This window comes from Ranitomeya variabilis, chromosome 2 (genome assembly GCF_051348905.1).
Source record: "Ranitomeya variabilis isolate aRanVar5 chromosome 2, aRanVar5.hap1, whole genome shotgun sequence".
Classification (NCBI taxonomy): domain Eukaryota; kingdom Metazoa; phylum Chordata; class Amphibia; order Anura; family Dendrobatidae; genus Ranitomeya; species Ranitomeya variabilis.
The window spans coordinates 627,773,037-627,791,295 of NC_135233.1; the positions used below are offsets into that span (position 1 = coordinate 627,773,037).

The 18,259-nt window shown below is 43.9% G+C and overlaps 1 protein-coding gene across 14 annotated transcripts in view; it reads right to left on the reverse strand.

Annotated features, from left to right (window-relative positions):
* Nucleotides 1-18,259, reverse strand: part of ARID1B (AT-rich interaction domain 1B) — a 1,358,614-nt gene that overhangs the window by 220,677 nt on the left and 1,119,678 nt on the right. The window lies entirely within an intron of this gene.

Below are 18,259 nucleotides of genomic sequence, written 5' to 3' on the forward strand. Positions count from 1 at the left end.
ACAGTTTTTGTGATCATGTGTACATACCTTCATCTGTTCCTTTGGTGTGTCAAAATGATATAATTGTTCATCTGCCTTGACTTTGGTTATCACCTTGTTTCCTGCAATAATTGCACACTCATTGTCTTTGAATTTCACTGTAAGTCCTTTTGCTGTTAAACGTTTCACAGATAATAATCCGCCTTCCAATTTTGGAACATACAACACATCTTGTACAAGTATCTTTGAATCTTGTCCGAACTCATTTGAACAATTTAGCATACCTTGTCCGATACCTTCTGCGGTTATTTTGCTTCCATCTGCAAGATAAATGGCTTCTTTCTTATCTAAATCAAGATCAGTAAAGAAATTCTTGTCACTTGTCATATGACTCGTTGCTCCTGAATCAATAAACCAACCAAGTGATGATTTCTTGTCTGTTACTTTAAATGTGCCATTCCAATTATTCTCACATGAATCGGAAATTGTGTTTTTTACTTTCTGGGTATGCTGTTTATGTTGTAATTTTTGTTGTTCTGCTTTCCATATGGTACAGTCTTTCTTTAAATGACCTTTTTTCTTACATCTGAAGCATTCTCTTGTCTCTTTATTATAGGGTTTTTTGAATTCTGTAGCTTTAAGAGCGTTTTCACTGTCCTTTTCAGTAGAAGAATCATTTCTTTGTTCTTTTCTTCTCTGATATTCATCTATTAGTCTTGTTTTCACAAAATCTAATGTAATGTCAGTTTCTGGTCTCGTCTCAAGGGCATTTATCAAGGCTGTATACGAATCTGGTAAACTGCACAACAATATAGCTGCTACATGACTTTCTTTAACATCTTCGCCAATAGATCTTAGCTGTGATATCACTTCCATCATTGAGAATATGTGCTTCTGCATATCGTCATTTGCACTCAATCTCATACTGTAAAGCTTTCATAATAAAAATAACTTGTGATTCAAGCTAGGTCTTTCATACAGTTTTCTTAATGCTTCCCACATTCCCTTAGCTGTTTCTTCATTTCTTATATGTATTAATTGAGCATCATCCACTAATAAGCTAATGGTGGCTTTAGCTTGTCTATTCTTATTATCCCATGTCTGATTATCTTGATCTGGTCTTGCTGTAACAATTACTTCCCATAGATCATCCTTAGATAACAACATCTCTACTTTGAATTTCCATAACTGATAATTTTCACTAGGGTTGAGCGAAACGGGTCGGCCATTTTCAGAAGTCGCCGACTTTTGGCAAAGTCGGGTTTCATGAAACCCGACCCGACCCCTGTGTGGGGTCGGCCATGAGGTCGGCGATCTTCTGAATCTGGTATTGGAATTCCGATACCGAGTTCCGATATGTTTGCGATATCGGAAATCGGTATCGGAATCCACATTTAAGTGTAAAATAAAGAATTAAAATAAAAAATATTGATATACTCACCTCTCCGGAGGCCCCTGGACATCGCCGCTGGTAACCGGCAGCCTTCTTTGCTTAAAATGAGCGCGTTCAGGGCCTTCCATGACGTCACGGCTTCTGATTGGTCGCGGCCGCCCATGTGACCGCCACGCGACCAATCACAAGCCGTGACGTAATTCTCAGGTCCTAAATTCCTAATTCTAGGAATTTAGGACCTGAGAATTACGTCACGGCTTGTGATTGGTCGCGTGGCGGTCACATGGGCGGCCACGACCAATCACAAGCCGTGACGTCATCTAAGGCCCTGAACGCGCTCATTCTTAAGAAGGAAGGCTGCCGGAAAGAAGCAGGGCGCGTCCGAGGGTGAGTATATACCTAATAGGAATATACTCACCCTCGGCTTCTTTCCGGCAGCCTTCCTTCCTAAGAATGAGCGCGTTCAGGGCCTTAGATGACGTCACGGCTTGTGTTGTGAATTAGACTTTTTTGGCTCCCTCTTGTGGTCACTAGTGATATGACTCTGGGATTGTCTTTCCTCAGTTTGGCACCCACCTGGGTCGTTAGTCCAGGGGTGTTGCTATATAAACTTCCTGGATTCTCAGTCCAGTGCCTGGCATCGTTGTAATCAGATCCTTTCTGTTTGCTCCTGTCTGCTGGTCCTGGTTCTTGCAAAATTAAGCTAAGTCCTGCTTCCTTGTTTTTTGGTTATTTGTATTGCTCTTATTTTCTGTCCAGCTTGTACTAAATGTGATTCCTGATTTTGCTGGAAGCTCTAGGGGGCTGGTATTCTCCCCCCGGGCCGTTAGACAGTTCGGGGGTTCTTGAATATCCAGCGTGGAAATTTTGATAGGGTTTTTGCTGACCGTATAAGTCCTCTTACTATATTCTGCTATTAGTTAGTGGGCCTCTCTTTGCTAAATATCTAGTTCATTCTTACGTTTGTCTTTTCTCCTTACCTCACCGTTATTATTTGTGGGGGGCTTGTATCCAACTTTTGGGGTCTTTTCTCTGGAGGCAAGAAAGGTCTATCTTTTCCCTTCTAGGGTTAGTTAGTTCTCCGGCTGGCGCGAGACGTCTAGAACCAACGTAGGCACGTTCCCCGGCTGCTGCTATTTGTGGTGCTAGGATTAGATATACGGTTAGCCCAGTTACCACTGCCCTATGAGCTGGTTTTTTATGTTTGCAGACTTGGTATGTACTTTTGAGACCCTCTGCCATTGGGGTCATAACAGGCTTGTGATTGATCGCGGCCGCCCATGTGACCGCCACGCGACCAATCACAATCACGGCTTGTGATTGGTCGCGTGGCGGTCACATGGGCGGCCCCGACCAATCAGAAGCCGTGACGTCATGGAAGGCCCTGAACGCGCTCATTTTAAGCAAAGAAGGCTGCCGGTTACCAGCGGTAAGGTCCAGGCTGCGGTGAGTATATCAATATTTTTTATTTTAATTCTTTATTTTACACATTAATATGGATCCCAGGGCCTGAAGGAGAGTTTCCTCTCCTTCAGACCCTGGGAACCATAGTATCCCATTGCACTGCATTGGGTTTCGTGTTTCGGCCGACCCAGACTTTTTTATAGGATCGGCCGATTTCACTCAACCCGACTTTTGAGAAAGTCGGGTTTCGTGAAACCCGACCCGATCCTATAAAAATAAAAGTCGCTCAACCCTAATTTTCACTATTCAGTTTAGCTACTGTAAATTTCAGTTCTGTGTTACTCATCATCTTTATATAGTCTTACTTGTTTAGAGAGTTGTACTGAAGATATTCTTCTGTATGTCCAGCTCCTGGGATCATGAATTCCTCTGTCACTCTGTATCTGGATTTATTTCCTTGTTTACAGAGATTATCTGTGTGCTCTGTTATCTGAGGTTATAAACCAGAATCCTTCTGCTGGGCTTGTAGTGCAGACCTGTAGTGTCTGGGGTGCCTGGGCCCATAACCTGTTGCAGAATGCGTCTTCTTGCAGTCACCGCTGTAGTTACGAGAGCTTCAATCAGCAAGATATCTTGAGTAAACAGTATTTACTTCATACTGGATAAACATGAGATACAATTCAGTGTCACACAGTCCGTGCACTGAGGACAACACATTCAAGAAGAAGAAAAATAATCAGGAAGTATGAAAACAACCAACAATTGAGAGCTTCCCTCCCCACATTACAGCAAGTATATAACTTTACACACTATCGCCATCTGCTGTCTGGTTAGTATAAAGTCCTCCTTTCACTTATAATAAGTCCTAATCTGTTGCATATGCCAACAGAGAGGACCTCCCATGGCTATTTGCAAAAAATACAACATAATCCGAAAACCCATCAAAATTTCAAATGTGACCTTATATACTAGTGAAAGAAGTGCTCAACCACATCTACAGGGAGGGAATATAAGAGTGCTGTCATTGGCTAAAAAAAATCCCATTACCTGTAAGTAACTAAGACTTTATTCTATCACCCATGACAGCACAACGAGAAAATTACAGAGCAGTAAGAATTCCGGGAGGGACCACAGCCTGAAGCACCCTTCTTCCAAAAATGAGGTCGGAAGAGGAATCCATATCAAGTCTAGAATGCTTATAGAAAGTGGAAGACCATGTAGCTGCCTCACATATCTGCTCCAATGAGACCTCCTTTCTCTTCACCCTGGAGGCTGCCAAGGCCTGTGTGGAGTGAGCTCTCAGAACTTCTGGCACTACCCAGCCTACCACTTGATGTTTAAGTTAAGGAAATAGTCTCCCTGATCCACCTAGTTAATGTGCATTTAAAAGCTTTAAGTCCCAGGAAGGACACAAATTATTAACAATTTTTTTTCCCAAGGATCAGTAACGGACAGGTATTCTAATAGACACCTATGAAACCTGGAAGCCACCTTTGGTGGGTAGGATGGATTTGGCTTCAAGACAACTATGTCTTCTATAAACTGAGTGTATAGTGGAACTCTGGAAAGGGCTTGAATATCACTGACCCTTGGGGCAGATGTTAAGGCCACCAGAAGGGCCATCCTAAGGGAAAAAATCTTTACTGAGGCTAACTCATTAGGTTCAAAAGGCGATTATGTCATGGTTGTCAAAACTAGGCTTACGCCCCATGGCATGAACCTTTCTTTAAGGATCTAGATGATGCCCTGATAAACCTAGATATTCAATAATTCCCAGCCAGTTCACAACTGTACTATCTGGCACGTCCTGGTTCAGCTCCCACTCTCCCTGTCTGAGCTGACTGCAGCTTAAAAAATCCGCTTTGGTTTTTCATCTACTCCTTATGTGAAGAGCTGTTAAGGACAGGAGTGTTTCTGCTATACGGCATACGCGATCCGCCTCCTCCATTAAAGGTCTGGATCGGGTCCCCACCTTGGTGATTGAGGTAGGACCCTGACATGGTGACCCTCTGCAACTACCTTGACCCTCCATTACTATTGCAACTCTGAGAAACTGCTGATGATCCACATGTATAGGCACATGTAGTGAGCATTCTTCAGATCTAATACAGCTATGTGGCAATTTTTAAAGAGTAACTTTTATTGCTCATGTTATGTACTCCATCTTAAAAGGGCATACTTTTAGGAACTTGTTCAGACCTTTTAGTTTTATTATGGATGCAAATGAACTTAAAGGTTTCTTAATCAGAAAGAGAGGGTAATAAATTCCCCATCCCCTTTCTGACAAGGGCACCTCCACCAGGACTGCCTTTTGCAACAGTTCCAGGACTTCCGCTTCTAGGGCCTGTTGTTCCACTGTGGAGGATTGAGAAGGAGTTACCATGAACCTCTCAGTTTTTTTCCACTCCCTGCATATCAGGAAAATGATCTGCATCTCCTCTGGTCCAGTCCCCTGAACTGACCTCTCCGGTTTGGACTCAACTATTCCCATGGTATTCCTAACTGCTTTAAACAGCTTGTCCACTTGGTCTATGGGGAAGCAGGAACATCTTGACCCATCAGCTGAAGAGGAGGAAGCTGAGACTGAGGACAAGGAGGAGTTGCCATTACTGTCTGAAGCCGCTATGTACGTCTGACTCAGGGGACGTAGCTCTTCTCTTTTTCCCTCTATGGGCCTCTTTTGGGGAAAGGGATCTCATGGACTCCTTAACCTCTGCCCTGATGATAGCTCTATAATTAGTGGCAAAGCTACGGGTTTCCTCCACTACAGTCTGCTCAATGCATGACTGACAGTGTCTTCTGGTAAGAGTCAGGCAATAGGACCCTGCAAAGTGCACACTCCTTATGCTCAGATTTCACTGTACACTTCTTTCTCTGGTACAAAATTCGGAGAAAGAAGAGGAAGACTGTTTCAGGAGGCTGATAACATCTTCATCCTGCTGGAGCTCCTCTGACTAGATCTTCCTGCAGAATCTCATGTCCCACTGTCATGGCCACCTCCCGCACTGCTATGGGGTTGTCGCCAATTTATTTGCTGCTGAGACTTCCCACTAAGCTGCTGCTGCTGAGGTGACTCCATTTTCTTAGCGGATCATGGGCCATGAAGCAGTGGGCCATGTCCTGACCAGCTTTTAAAATCTCAGGCCACTCCAATCCGTTTGATGCTCACTCCTGGACCCCGCCGGCCGTGCCCCCCGGCTGACCCACATCACCAGGGCACGCCCTGACTGTATCATCGGAGTGAGTTCCGCCATGCCACCAGGATACACCCTGGCCACATCATCAGGGCGCGTCTCGGCCACAGCCATGCCATTGAGACAAGCTGGCAGAGCTCTAACAATCCTCATGCTGCATGTGGAAAATAAAGAAAACTAGCACCGAACAACTTATAACATACCTTTTCAAGCTTACTCGGCAGACCAGTAGTGCAAGGCTTTCAAAATCCCAGATGCAACACCAGGACCCGTTGAAGCGTCTGATGGACGCGAAATGGCCGTCGTCCTTCGCTGCACCTGCTCCCCTGCATCCATGTTCTACTTGTATTGAATAAATAAAGGATTGTTTTACTGCATCGGAGTGCCCTCTATTTTTTCCTCTTTAATCTTCATGCTGTATCTTCTTTTGTGCCCACTAGAGGTCTAGCTGGGGAGTGGTCCCCTAACCAGGTAACCTTGATTATAACTGGGTGACGCAACCTAATAGTGGAGGAGAACCTCAGCAGATGACCACACTGTTGCTGAAAATAATCTCTATATAAAAAACAATATTGATATTATTGCCATATGGTCAGCGGTAAATAACAGTACTACGGAACATATAAGAGATCACAGCAGTTATACAGTATATGTTAACTTACAGCTGATGTTCTTTCTGGTGGAATCGTTAACTTTCCCCGTCTTTTCCATCTGGCCCAGACTGATATGACAACTTCTTCCAGCCAGGATTTGGCTGCAGAGATTACAACAAAGTCACATTTCACGTCTCATATTTTCAGGACTGTCCCCAATGGGACTATACCCAACCTGCACAAACTTCTCATCCTGCCGATACCCCAATGCTGAGCCGCTGCTGCCGTATGTGTCCCTATTACTGCACCTACTGTGTGGTATTATGTGCCCTCTAAATTCTAAAGCAACCCTCTTGATTACAGTAATCAAGTGCCCTAGAAAACAGTGCAAACATTTTTTCCCCTAGAAAGTAACATTGCCCTGTGTGTGCCCCTTTGACAGGCACAGTAACCTGAAGGTTCCCCTATAAAAAAAGTGCCCACTTTACATATAATAATGTCTTGAGTCTCCCCCTTTAAAACTTCCCGCTACACAACATGATGCTCTCTTATACAGCCTAATGCCCCCTCACTGCATATATATACTGACCCATTGGTATCCCCCAAACTGTTTGATAGCTATAACACTAATCTCCACACTGTATGATGGCCCTCTAAAAAACCTCCATATAGTATAATGCACCAGACAATCCTCAATATAGTATAATGCACTCCCCATAGGCCTCCATATAGTATAATGCACTTTCCATAGGCAGCCTCTATAGTATAATGCAGACCCTAATATAATTCACCCCATCGGCAGCCTCTATAGTATAATGCAGCCCCTAATATAATGCACCCCCATTGGCAGCCTCTATAGTGTAATGCAGCCCCTAATATGATGCACCCCCATAGGCAGCCTCTATAGTATAATGCAGCCCCGAATATAAGGCAGCCTCTATAGTGTAATGCAGCCTTTAATATAATGCACCCCATAGGCAGCCTCTATAGTGTAATGCAGCCTCTAATATAGTGCACCCCCATAGGCAGCCTCTATAGTATAATGCAGCCCCTAATATAATGCACCCCCATTGGCAACCTCTATAGTGTAATGCAGCCCCTAATATAATAAACCCTTATAGGCAGCCTATATAGTATAATACATCCCCATAGGCAGCCTCTATATCATAATGCAGCCTGTATAGTATAATTCATTCCCATAGGCTGCCTCTATAGCATAATGCAGCCCCATAGGCAGCCTGTTATGGTTCTCAATGGCAAGAGAACATAGCCCAGCATACATAGGAACTAGCTCTTGGAAGGATGGAAACTTAAACTGACCATGAACTAAACCTGCCGCACAACTAACAGTAGCCGGGTAGCGTAGCCTGCGTTTTATCCCTAGACGCCCAGCGCCGGCCGGAGGACTAACTAATCCTGGCAGAGGAAAATATAGTCCTGGCTCACCTCTAGAGAAATTTCCCCGAAAGGCAGACAGAGGCCCCCACATATATTGGCGGTGATTTAAGATGAAAATGACAAACGAAGTATGAAAATAGGTTTAGCAAAATCGAGGTCCGCTTACTAGATAGCAGGAAGACAGAAAGGGTACTTTCATGGTCAGCTGAAAACCCTATCAATACACCATCCTGAAATTACTTTAAGACTCTAGTATTAACTCATAACATCAGAGTGGCAATTTCAGATCACAAGAGCTTTCCAGACACAGAAACGAAACTGCAGCTGTGAACTGGAACAAAATGCAAAAAACAAACAAGGACAAAAGTCCGACTTAGCTGGAAGTTGTCTGGTAGCAGGAACATGCACAGAAAGGCTTCTGATTACAATGTTGACCGGCATGGAAGTGACAGAGGAGCAAGGTTAAATAGCGACTCCCACATCCTGATGGGAACAGGTGAACAGAGGGGATGATGCACACAAGTTCAATTCCACCAGTGGCCACCGGGGGAGCCCAAAATCCAATTTCACAACAGTACCCCCCCCTCAAGGAGGGGGCACCGAACCCTCACCAGAACCACCAGGGCGATCAGGATGAGCCCTATGAAAGGCACGGACCAGATCGGAGGCATGAACATCAGAGGCAGTCACCCAAGAATTATCCTCCTGACCGTATCCCTTCCATTTGACCAGATACTGGAGTTTCCGTCTGGAAACACGGGAGTCCAAGATTTTTTCCACAACGTACTCCAACTCGCCCTCAACCAACACCGGAGCAGGAGGCTCAACGGAAGGCACAACCGGTACCTCATACCTGCGCAACAATGACCGATGAAAAACATTATGAATAGAAAAAGATGCAGGGAGGTCCAAACGGAAGGACACAGGGTTAAGAATCTCCAATATCTTGTACGGGCCGATGAACCGAGGCTTAAACTTAGGAGAAGAAACCCTCATAGGGACAAAACGAGAAGACAACCACACCAAGTCCCCGACACAAAGCCGAGGACCAACCCGACGCCGGCGGTTGGCAAAAAGCTGAGTCTTCTCCTGGGACAACTTCAAATTGTCCACCACCTGCCCCCAAATCTGATGCAACCTCTCCACCACAGCATCCACTCCAGGACAATCCGAAGATTCCACCTGACCGGAGGAAAATCGAGGATGAAACCCCGAATTACAGAAAAAAGGAGACACCAAGGTCGCAGAGCTGGCCCGATTATTGAGGGCAAACTCCGCTAAAGGCAAAAAAGCAACCCAATCATCCTGATCTGCAGACACAAAACACCTCAAATATGTCTCCAAAGTCTGATTCGTCCGCTCGGTCTGGCCATTAGTCTGAGGATGGAAAGCAGACGAGAAAGACAAATCTATGCCCATCCTAGCACAGAATGCCCGCCAAAATCTAGACACGAATTGGGTTCCTCTGTCAGAAACGATATTCTCCGGAATACCATGCAAACGAACCACATTTTGAAAAAACAGAGGAACCAACTCGGAAGAAGAAGGCAACTTAGGCAGGGGAACCAAATGGACCATCTTAGAGAAACGGTCACACACCACCCAGATGACAGACATCTTCTGAGAAACAGGAAGATCCGAAATAAAATCCATCGAGATGTGCGTCCAAGGCCTCTTCGGGATAGGCAAAGGCAACAACAATCCACTAGCCCGAGAACAATAAGGCTTGGCCCGAGCACAAACGTCACAAGACTGCACAAAGCCTCGTACATCTCGTGACAGGGAAGGCCACCAGAAGGACCTTGCCACCAAATCCCTGGTACCAAAGATTCCAGGATGACCTGCCAACGCAGAAGAATGAACCTCAGAAATGACTTTACTGGTCCAATCATCAGGAACAAACAGTCTACCAGGTGGGCAATGATCAGGTCTATCCGCCTGAAAATCCTGCAAGGCCCGCCGCAGGTCTGGAGAAACGGCAGACAATATCACTCCATCCTTAAGGATACCTGTAGGTTCAGAATTACCAGGGGAGTCAGGCTCAAAACTCCTAGAAAGGGCATCAGCCTTAACATTCTTAGAACCCGGTAGGTATGACACCACAAAATTAAACCGAGAGAAAAACAACGACCAGCGCGCCTGTCTAGGATTCAGGCGTCTGGCGGACTCAAGATAAATTAAATTTTTGTGGTCGGTCAATACCACCACCTGATGTCTAGCCCCCTCAAGCCAATGACGCCACTCCTCAAAAGCCCACTTCATGGCCAAAAGCTCCCGATTCCCAATATCATAATTCCGCTCGGCGGGCGAAAATTTACGAGAAAAAAAAGCACAAGGTTTCATCACGGAGCAGTCGGAACTTCTTTGCGACAAAACTGCCCCAGCTCCGATTTCAGAAGCGTCGACCTCAACCTGAAAAGGAAGAGCAACATCAGGCTGACGCAACACAGGGGCGGAAGAAAAGCGGCGCTTAAGCTCCCGAAAGGCCTCCACAGCAGCAGGGGACCAATCAGCAACATCAGCACCCTTCTTAGTCAAATCAGTCAATGGTTTAACAACATCAGAAAAACCAGCAATAAATCGACGATAAAAGTAAGCAAAGCCCAAAAATTTCTGAAGACTCTTAAGAGAAGAGGGTTGCGTCCAATCACAAATAGCCCGAACCTTGACAGGATCCATCTCGATGGAAGAGGGGGAAAAAATGTATCCCAAGAAGGAAATCTTTTGAACCCCAAAAACGCACTTAGAACCCTTCACACACAAGGAATTAGACCGCAAAACCTGAAAAACCCTCCTGACCTGCTGGACATGAGAGTCCCAGTCATCCGAAAAAATCAGAATATCATCCAGATACACGATCATAAATTTATCCAAATAATCACGAAAAATGTCATGCATAAAGGACTGAAAGACTGAAGGGGCATTTGAAAGGCCAAAAGGCATCACCAAATACTCAAAGTGGCCCTCGGGCGTATTAAATGCGGTTTTCCACTCATCCCCCTGCTTAATTCGCACCAAATTATACGCCCCACGGAGATCTATCTTAGAGAACCACTTGGCCCCCTTTATGCGAGCAAACAAATCAGTCAGCAGTGGCAACGGATATTGATATTTAACCGTGATTTTATTCAAAAGCCGATAATCAATACACGGCCTCAAAGAGCCATCTTTCTTAGACACAAAGAAAAAACCGGCTCCTAAGGGAGATGACGAAGGACGAATATGTCCCTTTTCCAAGGACTCCTTTATATATTCTCGCATAGCAGCATGTTCAGGCACAGACAGATTAAATAAACGACCCTTAGGGTATTTACTACCCGGAATCAAATCTATGGCACAATCGCACTCCCGGTGCGGAGGTAATGAACCAAGCTTAGGTTCTTCAAAAACGTCACGATAGTCAGACAAGAATTCAGGAATCTCAGAGGGAATAGATGACGAAATGGAAACCAAAGGTACGTCCCCATGCATCCCCTTACATCCCCAGCTTAACACAGACATAGCGTTCCAGTCGAGGACTGGGTTATGAGATTGCAGCCATGGCAATCCAAGCACCAACACATCATGTAGATTATACAGCACAAGAAAGCGAATAATCTCCTGATGATCCGGATTAATTCGCATAGTTACTTGTGTCCAGTATTGTGGTTTATTACTAGCCAATGGGGTGGAGTCAATCCCCTTCAGAGGTATAGGAGTTTCAAGAGGCTCTAAATCATACCCACAGCGTTTGGCAAAGGACCAATCCATAAGACTCAAAGCGGCGCCAGAGTCGACATAGGCATCCGCGGTAATAGATGATAAAGAACAAATCAGGGTCACAGATAGAATAAACTTAGACTGAAAAGTGCCAATTGAAACTGACTTATCAAGCTTCTTAGTACGCTTAGAGCATGCTGATATAACATGAGTTGAATCACCACAATAAAAGCACAACCCATTTTTTCGTCTAAAATTCTGCCGTTCGCTTCTGGACAGAATTCTATCACATTGCATATTCTCTGGCGTCTTCTCAGTAGACACCGCCAAATGGTGCACAGGTTTGCGCTCCCGCAGACGTCTATCGATCTGGATAGCCATTGTCATGGACTCATTCAGACCCGCAGGCACAGGGAACCCCACCATAACATCCTTAACGGCATCAGAGAGACCCTCTCTGAAATTCGCCGCCAGGGCGCACTCATTCCACTGAGTAAGCACAGACCATTTACGGAATTTTTGGCAGTATATTTCAACTTCATCTTGCCCCTGAGATAGGGACATCAAGGCTTTTTCCGCCTGAAGCTCTAAATGAGGTTCCTCATAAAGCAACCCCAAGGCCAGAAAAAACGCATCCACATTGAGCAACGCAGGATCCCCTGGAGCCAATGCAAAAGCCCAATCTTGAGGGTCGCCCCGGAGCAAGGAAATCACAATCCTGACCTGCTGAGCAGGATCTCCAGCAGAGCGAGATTTCAGGGACAAAAACAACTTGCAATTATTTTTGAAATTTTGAAAGCAAGATCTATTCCCCGAGAAAAATTCAGGCAAAGGAATTCTAGGTTCAGATATAGGAACATGAACAACAAAATCTTGTAAATTTTGAACTTTCGTGGTGAGATTATTCAAACCTGCAGCTAAACTCTGAATATCCATTTTAAACAGGTGAACACAGAGCCATTCCAGGATTAGAAGGAGAGAGAGAGAGGAAGGCTGCAATATAGGCAGACTTGCAAGTGATTCAATTGAAAGCACACTCAGAACTGAAGGAAAAAAAAAAAAAATTTTTTTCAGCAGACTTCTTTTTTCTCTCCTTTCTCTGCCAATTAATTTAACCCTTTGTGGGCCGGTCAAACTGTTATGGTTCTCAATGGCAAGAGAACATAGCCCAGCATACATAGGAACTAGCTCTTGGAAGGATGGAAACTTAAACTGACCATGAACTAAACCTGCCGCACAACTAACAGTAGCCGGGTAGCGTAGCCTGCGTTTTATCCCTAGACGCCCAGCGCCGGCCGGAGGACTAACTAATCCTGGCAGAGGAAAATATAGTCCTGGCTCACCTCTAGAGAAATTTCCCCGAAAGGCAGACAGAGGCCCCCACATATATTGGCGGTGATTTAACATGAAAATGACAAACGTAGTATGAAAATAGGTTTAGCAAAATCGAGGTCCGCTTACTAGATAGCAGGAAGACAGAAAGGGTACTTTCATGGTCAGCTGAAAACCCTATCAATACACCATCCTGAAATTACTTTAAGACTCTAGTATTAACTCATAACATCAGAGTGGCAATTTCAGATCACAAGAGCTTTCCAGACACAGAAACGAAACTGCAGCTGTGAACTGGAACAAAATGCAAAAAACAAACAAGGACAAAAGTCCGACTTAGCTGGAAGTTGTCTGGTAGCAGGAACATGCACAGAAAGGCTTCTGATTACAATGTTGACCGGCATGGAAGTGACAGAGGAGCAAGGTTAAATAGCGACTCCCACATCCTGATGGGAACAGGTGAACAGAGGGGATGATGCACACAAGTTCAATTCCACCAGTGGCCACCGGGGGAGCCCAAAATCCAATTTCACAACAGCAGCCGGTACAGTATAATGCATCCCCATAGGCAGCCTGTATAGTATAATGCATCCCTATAGGCAGCCTGTATAGTATATTGCAGCCCCATAGGCAGCCTCTATAGTGTAATGCATTAATTCCCATAGGCTGCCTCTATAGCATGATGCACCCCTAGAGACAGCCTGTATAGTATATTGCACCCCCATAGGCAGGCTCTATAGTATAATACAGCCCCTATAGGCAGCCTGAATATGATAGTGCACCCCCATAGGCAGCCTGTATAGTATAATGCACCCCCATAGGCAGCCTGTATAGTACACTGTACCCCTATAGGCAGCCTGTATAGTATATTGCACCCCCATATGCAGCCTTTATAGTATATTGCACCCCAATAGGTAGCCTTTATAGTATAATGCACTCCCATAGGAAGCCTGTATATTATAATGCACCCCCATAGGCAGCCTGTATAGTGTAATGCACCCCTATTGGCAGCCTGTATAGTATAATGCACCCACATAGGCAGCCTGTATAGTATAATGCACCCCCATAGGCAGCCTCTATAGCATAATGCACCCCCATAAAAATAAATCCAATACTCACCTCTCTTTCTACCTGTTCTTGCGCTGCTCTGAGCGCCTGCACTTTTTGGATTGCGGGCGGCGAGTAGTGACGTCATCGCAACCCCCTCAGTATAGGTGTCGATGACGTCAGATGCTGCGAGGGGGATGATGGGAGAGGGAGCGTAAACCTCCTTCTTTCATCAATGCGGTCAGCTGTATTGGCTAGATGCTGATACAGTTGCACTTGCGATGACGGGCTGGGGACCCACTGCTGGCACTTGGCCCCCCCGCCTGCTCAGGGACCCCATAGCGGCCAGGTGGCAGAGCAGGGAGATCGATTCTCCCTGCCCTGCCGCAGAATGTAACTGTATCGGCGGGATGTGCATGCCGATGCAATTACAGTAGCATAGCTCCGCGTGGACCTCCTTAGAACGTGGGGCCTGGGACGACCGCCCCCTCTGCCCCCCTGGTAGCAATGCTACTGGTGCCCGCAGACCACAAGTGTGTTGGCTATTCTATCTGGATACCGCTCACCTGCATCCGCACATTATTGTGGGATCTATCAGGACCCACTGTGGCACTTCCAGGGACCCAGCACTGGCAGAGACAGGGGACCCCAGCGCCTGCAAGAGAAATCTACATGTTTCAGATGGCACTGCAGGCCAGTTTACACATTATAATAAATACATTACAATGAGCATGAGATTTTTATAACTCATTTCCTTTGCTGGAACTGTAAACACTATTTTTTGTGCTACGAAGATACCAAACATCAAAAAGTCACTAAAAGTCATAGTTGGAACTTAAGTTTAGAGAAAAACTGGTACAAAACTTGATTGTCAAGACCAAAGTGCTACAAGGCACAAATCTTAAGTGCTGAACAACAGGCTAATAATTATTAGTGTTATTGCTTCTTTTTAAAATAATTTCTTAATTAACAAATTCCAGCATCCATGGTTTCTAAGAAATTAGAGGAAAACTACTATTTATTATGCAGTGGCCTAAGCTAAACTACGCGGAACATGTGCTCCCATTCTATATTTCCATATCGGTGACAATGAGAATGTAAAATTGTGGAACACGTCAGGTTTTAGAACTCCTTTAATTTAACCCCTTACGACATATGACATACTGGTACATCATATGCTGGCTCCCTGACTTTAATGTGGGCTCGCACACCCAGCCCTCATCTTTCCCTGCACTTGAGGGCTGATTTAATAAGCCCAAATCCTCTAACAGCCATGGGTGGAGCAACACTCTGCCTGCGTCTGTTAACCTGTTTAAACCTGCTGACAATTTCTGACAGTGGCATTTAACACGCAACGGCAGGGGATGCCTTGTTCCCTGCTCCCATCAGCGCCCTTGACGTGATGCACTGCTAGGTATAGCACAAGAGATCAGACGATCGCAGCTTCAAATAAACAAAAAGTTTAAGAGTATGGAAAAAAAAACTATAGGAAAAAAAAGCTGAAATTACTCTCTTTTGCCCCATTAAAAATTAAACAATAAAAAAAATTGCAATTTATATCTCTGTGTTCATAAAAGTCTGATCTAACAAAATATAAAATAAATTAATCAGAATGGAAAATGCTGTAATGAAAAAAAAATGGAAAAGCTAGAATTACATTTTTTTTGGCTGCCTTAACATTGCAATAAAGTGCATTGCAATAAAGTGCAGTAGGAGGTGATGAAAACATTGCATCTACCTCAATATGGCATCAATAAAATGTCAGGGCACAAAAAATAAGCCATCACTCAGCCCCGTATCATGGAAAATGAAAATGTTATATGACTCAGAAAATGGCCACTCAAGAAAAGGGTTTTTTACTTTTATGAATTTCCAATTTTTTTTTCACCACTTAACAAAAAAAATATATATATTCAGTACAGACCAAAAGTTTGGACACACCTTCTCATTTAAAGATTTTTCTGTATTTTCATGACTATGAAAATTGTACATTCACACTGAAGACATCAAAACTATGAATTAACACATGTGGAATTATATACTTAACAACAAAGTGTGAAACAACTGAAATTATGTCTTATATTCTAGGTTCTTCAAAGTAGCCACCTTTTGCTTTGATGACTGCTTTACACACTGCTGGCATGCTCTTGATGAGCTTCAAGAGGTAGTCACCGGAAATGGTCTTCCAACAATCTTGAAGGAGTTCCCAGAGATGCTTAGCACTTATTGGCCCTTTTGCCTTCACTCTGCTGTCCAGCTCAACCTAAACCATCTCGATTGGGTTCAGGTCATCTGGCGTAGCACCCCATCACTCTCCTTCTTGGTCAAATAGCCCTTACACAGCCTGGAGGTATGTTTGGGGTCATTGTCCTGTTGAAAAATAAATGATGGTCCAACTAAACGCAAACCGGATGGAATAGCATGCTGCTGCAAGATGCTGTGGTAGCCATGCTGGTTCAGTATGCCTTCAATTTTGAATAAATCCCCAACAGTGTCACCAGCAAATCACCCCCACACCATCACACCTCCTCCTCCATGCTTTACAGTGGGAACCAGGCATGTAGAGTCCATCTGTTCACCTTTTCTGCGTCGCACAAGGACACGTTGGTTGGAACCAAAGATCTCAAATTTGGACTCATCAGACCAAAGCACAGATTTCCACTGGTCTAATGTCCATTCCTTGTGTTCTTTAGCCCAAACAAGTCTCTTCTGCTTGTTGCCTGTCCTTAGCAGTGGTTTCCTAGCAGCTATTTTACAATGAAGGCCTGCTGCACAAAGTCTCCTCTTAACAGTTGTTGTAGAGATGTGTCTGCTGCTAGAACTCTGTGTGGCATTGACCTGGTCTCTAATCTGAGCAGCTGTTAACCTGCGATTTCTGAGGCTGGTGACTCGGATAAACTTATCCTCAGAAGCAGAGGTGACTCTTGGTCTTCCTTTCCTGGGACGGTCCTCATGTGAGCCAGTATCTTTGTAGCGCTTGATGGTTTTTGCCACTGCACTTGGGGACACTTTTAAAGTTTTCCCAATTTTTTGGACTGACTGACCTTCATTTCTTAAAGTACTGATGGCCACTCATTTTTCTTTACTTAGCTGCTTTTTTCTTGCCATAATACAAATTCTAACAGTCTATTCAGTAGGACTATCAGCTGTGTATCCACCTGACTTCTGCACAACACAACTGATGGTCCCCACACCATTTATAAGACAAGAAATCCCACCACTTATTAAACCTGACAGGGGACACCTGTGAAGTAAAAACCATTCCCGGTGACTACCTCTTGAAGCTCAACAAGAGAATGCCAAGAGTGTGCAAAGCAGTCATCAAAGCAAAAGGTGGCTACTTTGAAGAACGTAGAATATAAGACATAATTTCAGTTGTTTCACACTTTTTTGTTATGTATATAATTCCACATGTGTTAATTCATAGTTTTGATGTGTTCAGTGTGAATGTACAATTTTCATAGTCATGAAAATACAGAAAAATCTTTAAATGAGAAGGTGTGTCCAAACTTTTGGTCTGTACTGTATATATACCCATATATGTTTGGTATCAGTGTAATCAGACTGACCTGGAGAATCGTATCACCAGGTCAGTTTTTCCATAAACTGAACATGGTAAATAAAGAAACAAGCAAAAAAAAATTGTGAAATTGCATTCTTTTTTTTTTTTTTTGAAATTTCAATGCAACTTTTTCCCCTGCTTTCCACTGTATAACATGATAAAATGAATAGTGATATTCAAATGTACAACTCGTCCTGCAAAAAAGCCCTCATATGGCTATATTAAAAGAAAAATAAAACAGTTATGGCTCTTGGAAGAGTAGGAGTAAAAAATGAAAATGGAAACAAAGGGAAAATGTCCCGGAAGTGAAGGGGTTAATGGTAGTGTTAAAATGTCAAGTTGGACAAGATTACTTCTCAGTGAGGTGTTAACAGTAAAGTGGAAAACGCATTTAATCTTCTACAATCAGCTTCTTATTGCATTTCAAAAGTTATTTTCTGAACTTTTGAGCTAAAAAGTCACTGGAGTATGTAATTTTAAAAGACTATTTAGCTACTAAAAACATCCCAAAAAACAACAACCACATAAGAAAACATTTCCCTCAAATTGTGTTATATTGGATCAATTTAGCAAAATTCACAGCTAAATACAAGATTTGACTACAATGTGTGGACCTAAAAAGTGCTGTTAAATATTCTGTGCAATTATTAAATAAAAC